Source organism: Pseudorasbora parva, chromosome 1 (genome assembly GCF_024679245.1).
Source record: "Pseudorasbora parva isolate DD20220531a chromosome 1, ASM2467924v1, whole genome shotgun sequence".
In the NCBI taxonomy this organism is placed as follows: domain Eukaryota; kingdom Metazoa; phylum Chordata; class Actinopteri; order Cypriniformes; family Gobionidae; genus Pseudorasbora; species Pseudorasbora parva.
Genome location: NC_090172.1, coordinates 67,943,782 through 67,956,432, shown reverse-complemented (window position 1 = coordinate 67,956,432; position 12,651 = coordinate 67,943,782).

The following is a 12,651-nucleotide window of genomic DNA, read 5'->3' as shown; positions in this document are numbered from 1 at the left end:
ACACTGCCCTGACTCTTACCTGCCTCTGCTCCGCCATGGACCACCAGTCCACCAGTTTCGCCGGTCTCCCTCGCCCTTCCGATGTTGCCCCTCCGCTCCACTTGTCCGGCTTTGCCTCCTCCTTCCGTATCTTTGGCTTTGTTGGGCTCCTCACTCCCTCCAGCTCCATCATGGGTCTCAGTAGCTCCAGTTACACAGTGGTCTGCTGAATCCCCACCGGTGCCTCAGTCTCCAGAGCCAAAGTCATCGTCAGGCTCCGCCGGATCTTCAGTGTCTCCGAGGTGCATTGGCTCTGTGGTTACACCCTGGCCTCCACTGACACCAGCTACACCTCTGTCGGCCCCCTAAGTCATCAGCCTCATCTCCTCCATGTTTCCTCCCTCCGTCACTTCCGCCCTGGGTCTTCCTATATCTACACCCTTCTCCTACCCATCCTCCAGTCCCTCCCTCCCTCCATGAGTTTAGAGTATTTTGCTACTTACCTGTATGACTCACCTAAGTGTTTGTTAAGCTTTGTTTGAGAATTGTGCCTCCACACACCCATGACAATTACACTCTACACTCTAGGCAAAGTATGAAAACACGCTTTTATAGACATTGAACATGTTTTTGAAAATGAATGAAACTTCGACATAAAGTAAAGAACGTTCTTACAAGAAAAAGAAAAAAAGAGTACAAAATTTTACCTTTTAAGGTAGAAGTGGCCATCGCTGGGGTGGTACCCTTAAGGGGCACATTTTTGTACCTCTAAGTCAGGGGTAGGCGAGTTCGGTCCTAGGGCTGATGTCCTGTAGAATTTAGCTCCTACCCTACAGTATAAAACTCAGGGCTCCCAGCATGCATTGCAGCATTAAATATGTCACCACTGTTGAGATTCATAGGCTGTGTCCCAATTCAGGGGCTGCATCCTCCAAAGGCCGCATTTGAAGGCCGATTGCATCACCGCGGACCGACGAAGACTGTCCCAATTCAAACGCTGCACCCTTTGAAGGCCGATTGCGTCATCCTGGCACTACGAAGGCTGCCCAAATTTGGAATGTCATTAAAATGCAACTCCTTATGCTCCCTTCGCTTCTCAGGTGAATGAAGGATACAACAATGGACACTTCGCCCCCTACCTTACCCCACAATTCATAGCGCGCAGGTGACGAAAATTATTTGTATTAATTGGATGCAAGCTGCCATAAATTCCCAATGAAGAAAAAGTTTTATTTAAAGAAAATGGCGAGTTCTAAAGGTGGTTCTGTGGCTGAGGAATTCACATATAAATGTAAGTAGTATTGTGTTTTAATTAATTTAAATTGCTATCTAAAACAAGTGTCAAAAGCATAAATATGGACCAAGCACCGAATCAGCTGAGTTATATTAATCAAATACTAAATGTAATATCAGCAAAATGCTTTTCTTAGTAGGCTATTTTTTATTTTATTTTTGTACTCAAAATATCAAACAATTATTTCATTAGGAAGCATTTAGGCCTATAGACAAGCAAACGTTACTCAATTAAGTAGCCTAACGTTAGCCCAGGGGTCTCAAACTCAAATTACCCGGGGGCCACTGGAAGTAGACTCTGGGTCAGGCTGGGCCGCATCACCCCCCCCCCCCCCCCCCAAAAAAAAAGAGCACAACTTATCCAGTCTTTATTATTAAGAGTCCTTCTGTTTGAACAGTGTATGTTCATACTTCAAGTCACTTGAACATTACTTTCTGAACATGAATGGTTCATATAGGCTTCTCTAGCCTACTCGTGTTTTTTATTTATTTATACTGCCAATATTTTTGAGATTTTTGGATCTGATTATCCTTCGTCCTTCGCACCTATCTATTACCAACAGGTATGTGACGGTAATTGTGTACTAATAAATATGGCCAATAGAAATAAAATCAGTATGTAATACTGAAATAATAAATGTTTTTATTTTTATTTAAAATAATAGACTAATTCAAAGCAAGGCCATAATCAGGTCAAACAGAACAGTGAACGAAATTCTAGATCTAATTCTAGTTGGGAAATAATCAATTTGGGACTATTTGCAAACAATATTTGCATTAATTGTCATCAAATATATTGTTAGTCCCGAGATTATTCGCATGAGTGAATAAGTACGTACATCGGCTGCTTATATTTGAGTTCCTCACTGTTCTAACAGAAGACTTTTAGTAAATCGTCTCAAATGTTCAGAGTTCTAATCCGCTCATAGTTTTCTTCAAATGTTCATCAATGGTTGTATATTAAGAGCATGGACACGTTGCATTTTGTGTGCATTTGTGTGTGTGCAATTTAGTTTTCACCGGAAAGAATAGTCTCTCTCCGCAACGGCATTACGCGATATATTGAAGCCCTTGTCTGTGTGTGTGAAGACTGCGCGAGCGAACATGTGCGCGGGCCAAAAGAGAATGTATATCCCGCCTACTTTGATTTGATTGGCCATTTGAGCGCCGTTAAACCACATTCATTTCGACTGTCTGATTAGCCTCTGTTCATGTCAATCACGAGGTGTCAACCAATTATACTGCACAAGAGAGGGCTGAGCTAACTCTCTCATATACACACACACAAAGTGAGGCATAAAGCGCGGCACAGGCACACGCAACGACTCCACCAAAAATGGTTTTCAGAGCAACGTGCGGGCCACACTAACACTAAACTTTGATGTCAAGTAGGGGGCCACAAAATATCATCCTGCGGGCCGCAAGTGGGAGTTTGAGACCCCTGCGTTAGCCTAAGTTGCTTAAAATAATTTTTAAAATATATCTTGTTTTCTGTTTAACACTAGAAGTAGGCCTACTGATATTATATCTACTTGAATGGCCATAGTGGTCATTCTGACCGTATAGCTACTATTTTTCATACTTCCTTTTTGTCATATTTACATTCGAAGCTTCTATTTAGGTATTAGAAATAAGCTTTGTATGTCTATCATATTTTATGACTGCATAGCCATAAAAAAAGTAAAAATCCTTAAACAAAATCCTCAATTTAAATAAAATCGAACAACATGGAATAAATGGTGCACCGAGGGCCAATCGAACGCAGATATTTCTACAAATTATGTGTGTGGCAAGCGGGAGAGCAAAGTTGTTGTTTTTTTTCATCGCAGTGAAAATGATGTTTTTGAGTCTAAATGACGATTGAAGAATAATATTTTGTTAGATAAAGACATGTTGTGAATTATGGAATTTATTAGACCTTTCTTTTTAATGCACTTGTAACTTTTGGACTTTACTGCTCTGGAGTTATTGGTAATGTTTAGATTGCTCGAGTCGTAAACAATCCTATGCAGACACCAGCATCTTCAAGGCTCTCAAGCAAGGCTAAAACCTCTGTGCCTGACAATCTTTTTCTTGCTGACACTTCAAAGGTCAATAGCATATCTAAACAAAGTTGGTATTGGCATCAGTGACGTGCATCTTCACAGGCGGGGAAAACAAATCTACAAATACTCAGAACTCTTTTGTAATTTTAATAAAACATGAATATTAGAACAAAAATGTAGGCTAAAAGTCAGGGTCCTAGCTAGGCTATGGGTTTAGTTTAAATTTATTTTATTGCAAAATTTAAAAATGGTCAAAATGACTGCCTTGGTAGTTAAGGTTACATTATTTTGCTTAACCCGCTGGCATATTATTTTAGCTTACTTAAAGCAAAACACTCACCCAATTTAAAGTTATTTTTCCCCAAACCAAGACTTGTAACTGCCTCTTGATTTCATAATTTTGAGGTGTTTAAACTAGCCCTACAAACAGGACAAAAATACTAAGAAAAGCTAGTTTTTTATGTATTTATATTTTTAGCCTTGAATTTTAAGTACAAATGTATATTCAAGTAAATAAAACAGCAGCACAAATGCAGAAGAAATGAAGCCAAAATACAGCTGAAATGTGATAGATTAAATTACCTGAAAAACAGACTGCAATAAACAATTTAATGTTATTCAATTAGCTGGTGAAACAAGTGCTAAAATCCAGGGGTGTTTAAAAGAAGTAAAAAAAACTGTTACTAAAAAATTTTACCTTTTGTAATATTTCATTTAGCTGCATATTGTTATACAAAAATAGCCATCAGAAAGGCCATGACAATGAGACAACAACTACATAATACAATAGTCTTTCACTTTGCTGCTGTTTTTTTTTTTTTTTTTTTTGAAGTGCTGTCATGGAAGATATGTCTACAAATGTTTTTAGCGAACTTGAGGATCCAGGCATACAATTAGTGGAGTATTTTCTATATAAATGTACAACTGTGTAATTTACTAATGATTGTAAGATTGCACTGTCTTGGTATTTTTTATTTTTTTCCACAAGTCTTTCCTTTTTCTCTTGTTTTTGGAGAATTCTGGAGAAAATGGACCTGTTGGGGAAGGTCAGTCCCTTGCAGGCCAAAAAAAAAATGTGACAATTTAAAAAAAATACAAAGTAAGCAAGTCAACTGACACGTTTGCTGAAATGTGATTGTTGTTGTTAACAGCATACATGGTCTATGCTCTACCTTAGGATTGCAAGTGTCCTTGGACAGGTGAGGGGGTGAGCGGGAAATCCACTGCTGCAACTTGGCCGTGGTTTGTCTACATGAATGAGGTATTGGGACAGAGGCCTTCCAACAACCCCCCTGTCCTAATTGCCTCCATCCCTGATGACCAATCAGGGCCAAGATCAGCAGTGGCTGCCCCAGCCCCAGCCCGAAAAAGGGGCCGGGAGGATGAGCTCATTGAGCTAATGAGGGAGGACATGATGTTTCAAAGGGAAACTGAGGCAAGGAGGGCACAAGACAGCAGGGAGAAGATGGACAGACTCTTTTCTTTCTTCGAGAAAATGATTGAAAAATAATGTTATGTACTTTTTGGATATAATTGTTCCCTTTCGTTCAGTCACTCCGACGTAACGTCAGTGACTGACGAATGGGGGTTTCGCTTAGAAGCCTATGATCTCCGAGACTAGAAAGCGCCTAATGGCAGTGCCAATGCCATGCGAGATTTGCATGCGTAACTCCGCCTACCCACGTGGGTATATAACCCACATACTTCCTGCCTGCTGGTCTGTCGATTGGTTTCCAGTTGGTGTGTGGTCCCCTGGGCGCTTCGGCATTGACTGCGAGGTTAATCCCCTCACAAAAAGAGCTCACACGTGGCACGTCCTTTTCAGGATGTCTCGCCCGTGTGCTTCTGGGTGTGGCCGGTCTCTACACTCTTCTGATGGGCACTCGCACTGTCTGGCATGCTTGGGCTTCCAGCATGCTCAGGCGGCGCTTGTGGATGAGTCATGTTCCCACTGTGGGAACATGGCCATCTCTGTGTTGCGGTCGAGACTTAATGATCTCCGTGCGGCCGCCGCAGTGAGAGTCCCCTCCATCACCCCCCCATCTGACGTGTCCGCGGTCTCGGTATCATCCGGTCCACGGGGCGTCTCTTCGTCTGGTGGCCAGGGTGACCTGAGGGTGATGGTGTGGAACACAGCTCTGACGCTCATGCCTCGGCCCACACCCCCCTCTGTTGCACCGGTACCCGCGAGCGTTGTGATGGAGCCCGCGGCCTCGGATTCGACCGGTCCGCGTGTTTTGTTCGGTGCTCCAGAGGAGGACGAGATGTCGGTGGCCGCATCACAAGGTGGGCTAGAGTCCTCCGAGGATGATGATTCGGCTGTGCTGCCGCCTCCGGGCGCGCCAGCATTGTCCGAGTCGGACCCAGAGCTGACAGCCATGCTTGCCTGGGCGGCCGCGGCGCTTGGTCTGGAGTGGAACCCTCCGCCCCGGCCAGAGCGTTCGCGGCTTGATGATTGGTTTTTGGGTGCGCCACGTCAGGACAGCCGTCCTGCCGTGCCAATTCCTTTCTTCCCGGAAGTGCATGAGGAGGTTGCGCACTCGTGGAGGGCCCCCGTGTCTTCTCGCGAGTGTTTGGCAACCTCTTCCGCCTTCTCCGCCCTCGATGGGGCGGCGGCTAGAGGGTACACTGGGGTCCCCCCGGTGGAGCATTCTGTGGCGATGCAACTGTGTCCCTAGAGCGCCTCCTCCTGGTGTGGCGATCCTAAGCACCCCTCCAAGGCCTGTAGATTCACATCTTCCATGGTGTTGAAGACCTACAGAGCTGCGGGGCAGGCCGCCGCTTCTTTGCATGCCATGGCAACTCTTCAGGCCTACCAGGCCAAGTTGCTGTGTGACATGCACGAGGGTGGAGCCGACCCAGGGCTCAGAGATGAGCTGCGTGCCGCGACCGACCTCGCCCTCCGGGCAACGAAGGTTACCGCACGCTCCCTGGGCCGGGTGATGTCCACATGTGTGGTCCAGGAGAGACATCTATGGCTCAACCTGGCCGATATGCGGGACGCCGAGCGGACTCGTTTCCTCGACGCCCCCATATCCCAGGTTGGGCTATTCAGCGGTGCGGTCGAGAGCTTCGCCCAATAGTTCTCGGCCGCTCAGAAGCACGGAGGCTATAAAGCATATACTGCCCCGGCGGCCCGCTGCTGCACCCAAAGCGCCGCCGGCACAGTCACCTCAGCTGCCTCGCCGCCGAGGGCGGCCTCCTGCGGTCCCCCCCCGCTCCCGCTCGGCCGCAGCAGCCTTCACCCGGGCCGCGCCGCGGGCCGCAAGAAGCTGCCCCAGTCCGCGCCAGCCCCGCAGCCCGCTAAACTCCAGGCTAAGCAGGGCTCATGACGCGGACAGCTCAGAGATGGGCAGTTCTTTCCAGGAGACGGCAGCAGGGCCGCTCCTTCCCCCGGTGGAGGGCCGGGGGAGAATCTTTTGTTCCGCTGCCGCCCCCCGGGGTGGCAGCACCCTATTGTGGTTCAAGAAAGAACTGACATACCCATCTCTGAGCACCCAGAGACCACTCCGCTCTCGTCCCTCTCTGTCGCCAGCCCCCTCTCAGAGCAGACCCCAGTGGAACGCGAGTCCTTCCCTGGTCTCCTCTGTCAGGGCGCAGCTGTTACCGCCACCCGAGTTCGGGCCGGTAACGCTGCCTCGCTGCCCCACCGAGGGTACGCCGGTGCTCCGCATGACCCCGTTGGAACACTCCCTGGGACCGTGGCTACAGCTGCCGGGACTGTCCCGCTGGGTTGCACGGACCATCCAGCTCAGCTATGCGATTCAGTTCGCACAAGCTCCTCCCCGCTTCCGGGGTGTCCGGTACACCATGGTGGGGTCCAATGCCCCAGTCATGCGTGCGGAGATCGCGACCCTACTGGCGAAGGGCGCGGTCGAGCTCGTCTCTCCAGCCGAGATGAAGTCCGGCTTTTACAGCCCTTACTTCCTTGTACCGAAGAAATCCGGTGGGTTACGACCGATCCTGGACCTTCGCGTCCTGAACCGATTCCTGTACAGGCTTCCGTTCAGGATGTTGACTGCGAAACGCCTTTTCGAATGCGTTCGTCCATGCGATTGGTTTGCAGCAATCGACCTGAAGGATGCGTCCATCCTTCCGCGACACAGACCGTTCCTACGGTTTGCGTTCGAAGGGCGGGCATATCAGTATGCCGTACTACCATTCGGGCTAGCTCTGTCCCCTCGCGTCTTCACGAAGATTGTCAAGGCAGCCCTTGCGCCACTCAGGCAACAAGGGGTTCGCATCCTGAACTATCTCGACAACTGGCTCATACTGGGCCACTCTCGGGACCGGGTGTGCGAAAACAGAGATCTGGTTCTCCACCACTTAGCTCGTCTGGGCCTTCGGGTCAACTGGGAGAAGAGCAAACTCTGCCCAGTGCAGAGGATCTCTTTTCTCGGTATGGAGATAGACTCGGTTGCCATGTGTGCGCAGCTTACCGGCGTGCGCGCGCAGTCACTGCTGACTTGCCTTCATCAAATAGAGAGCAAGAGTGCAGTTCCACTGAAACTGTTTCAGAGGCTCCTGGGGCATATGGCATCTGCAGCCGCGGTGACGCCGCTCGGATTGCTTCATATGAGACCGCTTCAGCACTGGCTTCGCAATCGAGTCCCGAGATGGGCATGGCAGTCTGGCACGCTCCGGGTCCCCGTGACTCGGGCCTGCAGACAGACACTCACCCAGTGGTCGAACCTCAGCTTTCTACGGGCAGGTGTTCCCTTAGAACGAGTTTCCCGGCATGTTGTTGTGTCAACAGATGTGTCCACCACGGGTTGGGGTGCCATGTGCAATGGACATGCAGCTGCCGGCTCTTGGTCAGAGAGCCAGAGCCGCCTGCATATCAATTGCCTCGAGTTGCTGGCAGTACGGTTCGCCCTGCACCGCTTCCTAGCGTTGCTGAAGGGTCAACACGAACTAGTCAGATCGGACAACACGGCCGTAGTAGCGTACATCAACCACCAGGGCGGTCTACGCTCCCGCCGCATGTCTCAACTCGCCCGCCATCTCGTTTTATGGAGTCAGAAGCGCCTGAGGTCCCTTCGTGCTGTCCATATCCCGGGGATCCTGAACCGTGCAGCCGACGAGCTCTCACGGGTTCAGCCAATCCCTGGGGAGTGGAGACTCCATCCCCAGTCGGTCCAGCTGATCTGGGATCACTTCGGGGATGCACAGGTAGATCTTTATGTTTGCCTCCCACGACTCGTCCCATTGCAGCCTGTACTATTCCCTGACCGAGGGCACGCTCGGCACGGATGCACTGGCGCACAGCTGGCCGCAGTGTCTACGCAAGTATGTGTTTCCCACAGTGAGCCTTCTTGCACGTGTTCTGTGCAAGGTCAGGTAGGACAAGGAGCAGGTCATTTTGGTCGCCCCGTACTGGCACGGCCGGACCTGGTTCCCAGAACTAGTTCTCCTTGCGACAGCCCCTCCCTGGCCGATTCCTCTGAGACAGGATCTACTCTCTCAGAGACGGGGCACCCTGTGGCACTCGCATCCCGATATTTGGAACCTCCATGTGTGGCTCCTGGACGGGTTGGAGCTCCTCCAGCACTGACGACGCCGACGCCAGTAAGTCTGCCCTTAGTCCAGATACTCATGTCCGGCCAGGTGCCCCATGTGCATGGTTCCCCTCCGGCGACCCCCACATGTGTATTTCCACCGTAAGCCTCCCTGAGCGGGTGTATTACCTTGGCAACCTTGCCACCCCCTGGGGTTAAAAATCCACCTGCGGCTGGTACCCCAGTGATCTTCCGTATGCAGCCCCCCGGGGTCATACATGTATTCTTAAGTCCTCCCTACGGGTAGGCATCTTGGCGCATATTTCCTCCTGGAATATGCCTCCCAGTGTACCTTGGTATTCCTGCGTTAAGTAGAGGCCTTTGAGCGTCCTAACTTGCATCAGGGCTCTCACGCTTGCGCAGGGCACTGGAAGACAGCCGAGTGGTGTTATTTCATTGGGACCCCCATTCGTCAGTCACTGACGTTACGTCGGAGTGACTGAACGAAAGGGAACGTCTCGGTTACGTATGTAACCCTCGTTCCCTGAGGAGGGAATGGAGACGTAACGTCCCGTTGCCACATCTGCTGTACCGCTGGAACGGAGTTCAACTTGGCTCCTCAGCAGGTAAAACATAATGCGGTTATGCCAGCTACTTCCTTATATACCCACGTGGGTAGGCGGAGTTACGCATGCAAATCTCGCATGCCCATGGCATTGGCACTGCCATTGGGCGCTTTCTAGTCTCAGAGATGATAGGCTTCTAAGCGAAACCCCCATTCGTCAGTCACTGACGTTGCGTCTCCGTTCCCTCCTCAGGGAACTAGGGTTACATCCAACCGTTACATCCAACCGAGACGTTTTCAGTTATCACATTTCATACACAATGGCAATTCAAAGTGCTTTCAGGAAAGCTCTGTGCCTTGCCAGCCCTGCAAACTGCCTCCAGCTTCTCTGGGGTGTTGGGGAGATGAATTACTTCCTCAGCAACTCGGTGGACAATGCGGTGGACAGTGGAACGAGGCATGTCAAATGCTCTGGAGACCACCCTGTATGATGTACCACACGCCAGCCAGAAAAGAAACACTAGGGTCTCGATTGTTGAACCCCATCCATGTCGAAGTTCATATAGCAAATCCAGCAGCACTGTCAGGGCCTCCCTGCTCTGCCGAAAATCAGGACGTGTATCAGAATCACTAAAAAATCTGTCCAGCAAGTGGGACATTCAGATTAATCCTGCAGTACAGGGGTCTGGTCTAATTTAGGGAAAGAAGGAAAAGAGAAATTGAGAAATCAGTGATGGTTTGGCAGTAATATGATTGCTGCACTACATTTTATGTTGCATTTTACTTTTTACTAAAGTAGGTCTACATGTACAAATGTAAAGTATATTTAAAAAATTTACTTCCTTCACCACTCGTCTTTTTTAAAATGAAACTAACAAAATATATTTTTATTGTTTCTTGTTTTTATGGTTTAATTGCCTACAAACAAAACTGGGTTGAAAACCTGTCTAAATACATTCACCATGGTCAAGAGAATAAACTATAGCCTATCAAATAGCATCTTGGCAACATATAAGTCAACATTCAAACTGCTTTATGTGTATTTTGTTTCTTCGTGTGTCATAAGATTATACAAGTTAGTTGAAACCAAATTCTTAGCTACAAATAAAATGTACAATCTGTCAATAAGAATGCAGCAAACCAGTTCAACTTACCTGACTATGATCTTGGCAAAGTCTCAGATAAATTACCCGGTGGTGCCGGGGTTGAAACCCCACCATCTCCTCCAGTAACTCATACAAAATAAAAATAAAAACTAGCAATTCTGGCTCCATAGTTTTCAGGATGGCAGCTCTCCTCTCACACAGTTTGCTCGGTGACAGCAGTGGTAATAGGGAACAGCTTGTGGCTCAATTACCAATGAAGGCTACATTTGGCGCCTCTTGTGAAGGCCATGTAGGCTGTATCCTGATGGAGCCCCTGAATTGGGACACAGCTATAGGCTGATTCTTGATATCTGTGTTTGTCTTAACTTTTTTTGAATGACAATTCAGAAGATCTGTGGCAAGAAAGTATTGTTGGTTAATATTATTTATTAACATTTTTAGTCAGTAATGAGTTTAGTCAAACATTTGTCTTGATGACAATTTTTGATTTGAACAGATTGAGTGTTTTTTTAACACTGTATCAAAAACAACAAACTTGCATAAGAGTCAAACTGGCCAACTAAAGGAAACACTGATCCCCATAGTGGTGATCAAACATTTTCAATAAATCATCAACATTTAAACCTTGGTTAATTCTCAATAAGAGCGTTTATAGCCGTCTTTCAGGGTTGGAGCCAAACTCTGCAGGACAGCGGCTCTCTAGGACTGAACTTGCCAATCCCTGCTCTAAGTAGAGGAAAACAAATATATAATTGTACCCTAAGGGCCAATTGTGTACCTGTAACAGAGTTAGAATTGTAATGTTATTGTGAATCCTTCTGAATTTGGCAACATCTAATGATTTCACGTTGTATTAGTGCCCTCAGGTGGTTTGTGTAAGGACTGCAGGCAAAAAAAATTCGGTAAGACGGGAGCTGACGCAACACAGCAGTTGCAATGTGTACTGCACGCTGTGGCTGGGTAAACTTAAGCTCTGTCTCAATTTAATAAGATATATTCAATAATAATGCAAAATAAGTTTTGTTTTCAAGCATTTTATGTTTGTGATTTACTGAGGGTAATGTTTTGACCATTTCATTTGACCCTTAACATATATTTTATAAGTTATTTGGCCTTTCGTGAACTGTTGTCATCAGGGCCACAGTGTTGATTTTATTTTACATTTGATTTAGGTCAGTTAAGCCTGCAGCGTTATTGACCACTAAGAGGGTGATTTATTTAATTCTACAGGTATGTCTTTTATATGGTTTTGCTCATTGTTACTAATGTTATATGTAAAGAGTTGTCGTGTGTTGTGATGCAAATTGGTGTTAATGCTGTTATGATGCAGCACTGAGCTGCAATGTGTACTGCACGCTGTGGGTGAGTTAAGACAGCAGCGATAATAACTACTAAGAAGGTGATTTATTTCATTCTACAGAAGTAAAGAAAAAAAAGAAGATTGACACCAACCAACATTTGTGTCTATGCATTTACTGATGGAGGGATTCGGGCAGAGATTAAACTTGCAATGCAAACAGTCGGATCTCAGTAGGGTCAACGCAGAGTAGAAGAGAGAGACCAGGGCTGCATTTCCCGATAACGTTCTTAGTGCGCTACGAATACTCTAAAGGTATAACTTAACTGAAGGTATCCCGTTTCTAGGTGTGTTCCCCGAACTGTACCTTAGGAGGTTGCTTAAGGTAACCCTTCTTAAGTGTGACGTTAGCGGTGCTGTCCGTGACGGCGGTGATGAATCGGCTTATATCAATGGCTCAAGAATCGGTTATTTACTCTATGCAGGGGCTGTTTCACTGCGTTATGTGAAAAATTATGTTCTTTATAAAAGAAGCACTTTTAAGTATTAAACTTTCAGTAACACTTTATAATAGCTCACGCTATGAAGTATTAATAAAGCATTAGTAAATAGTTCATCATTTATAAAGCATTAATAGACATTAAATAGGCAGTTTATAAATACAACTATAAACGCTTTATTCTTGATTTATACTTATATCTATAATGTGTTTAATAATCGTATTTTCATACTTTATAAATGATCAATTTATCATTTCTAAATTAAGTATTACATTATTTACAGAGGAGTTATTTAGTTGTCGTCAGTGGTTCATATGATCATTTCGTAAGTGTAAGTAAAGGGTTAATAATCTATTTAAATGTATATT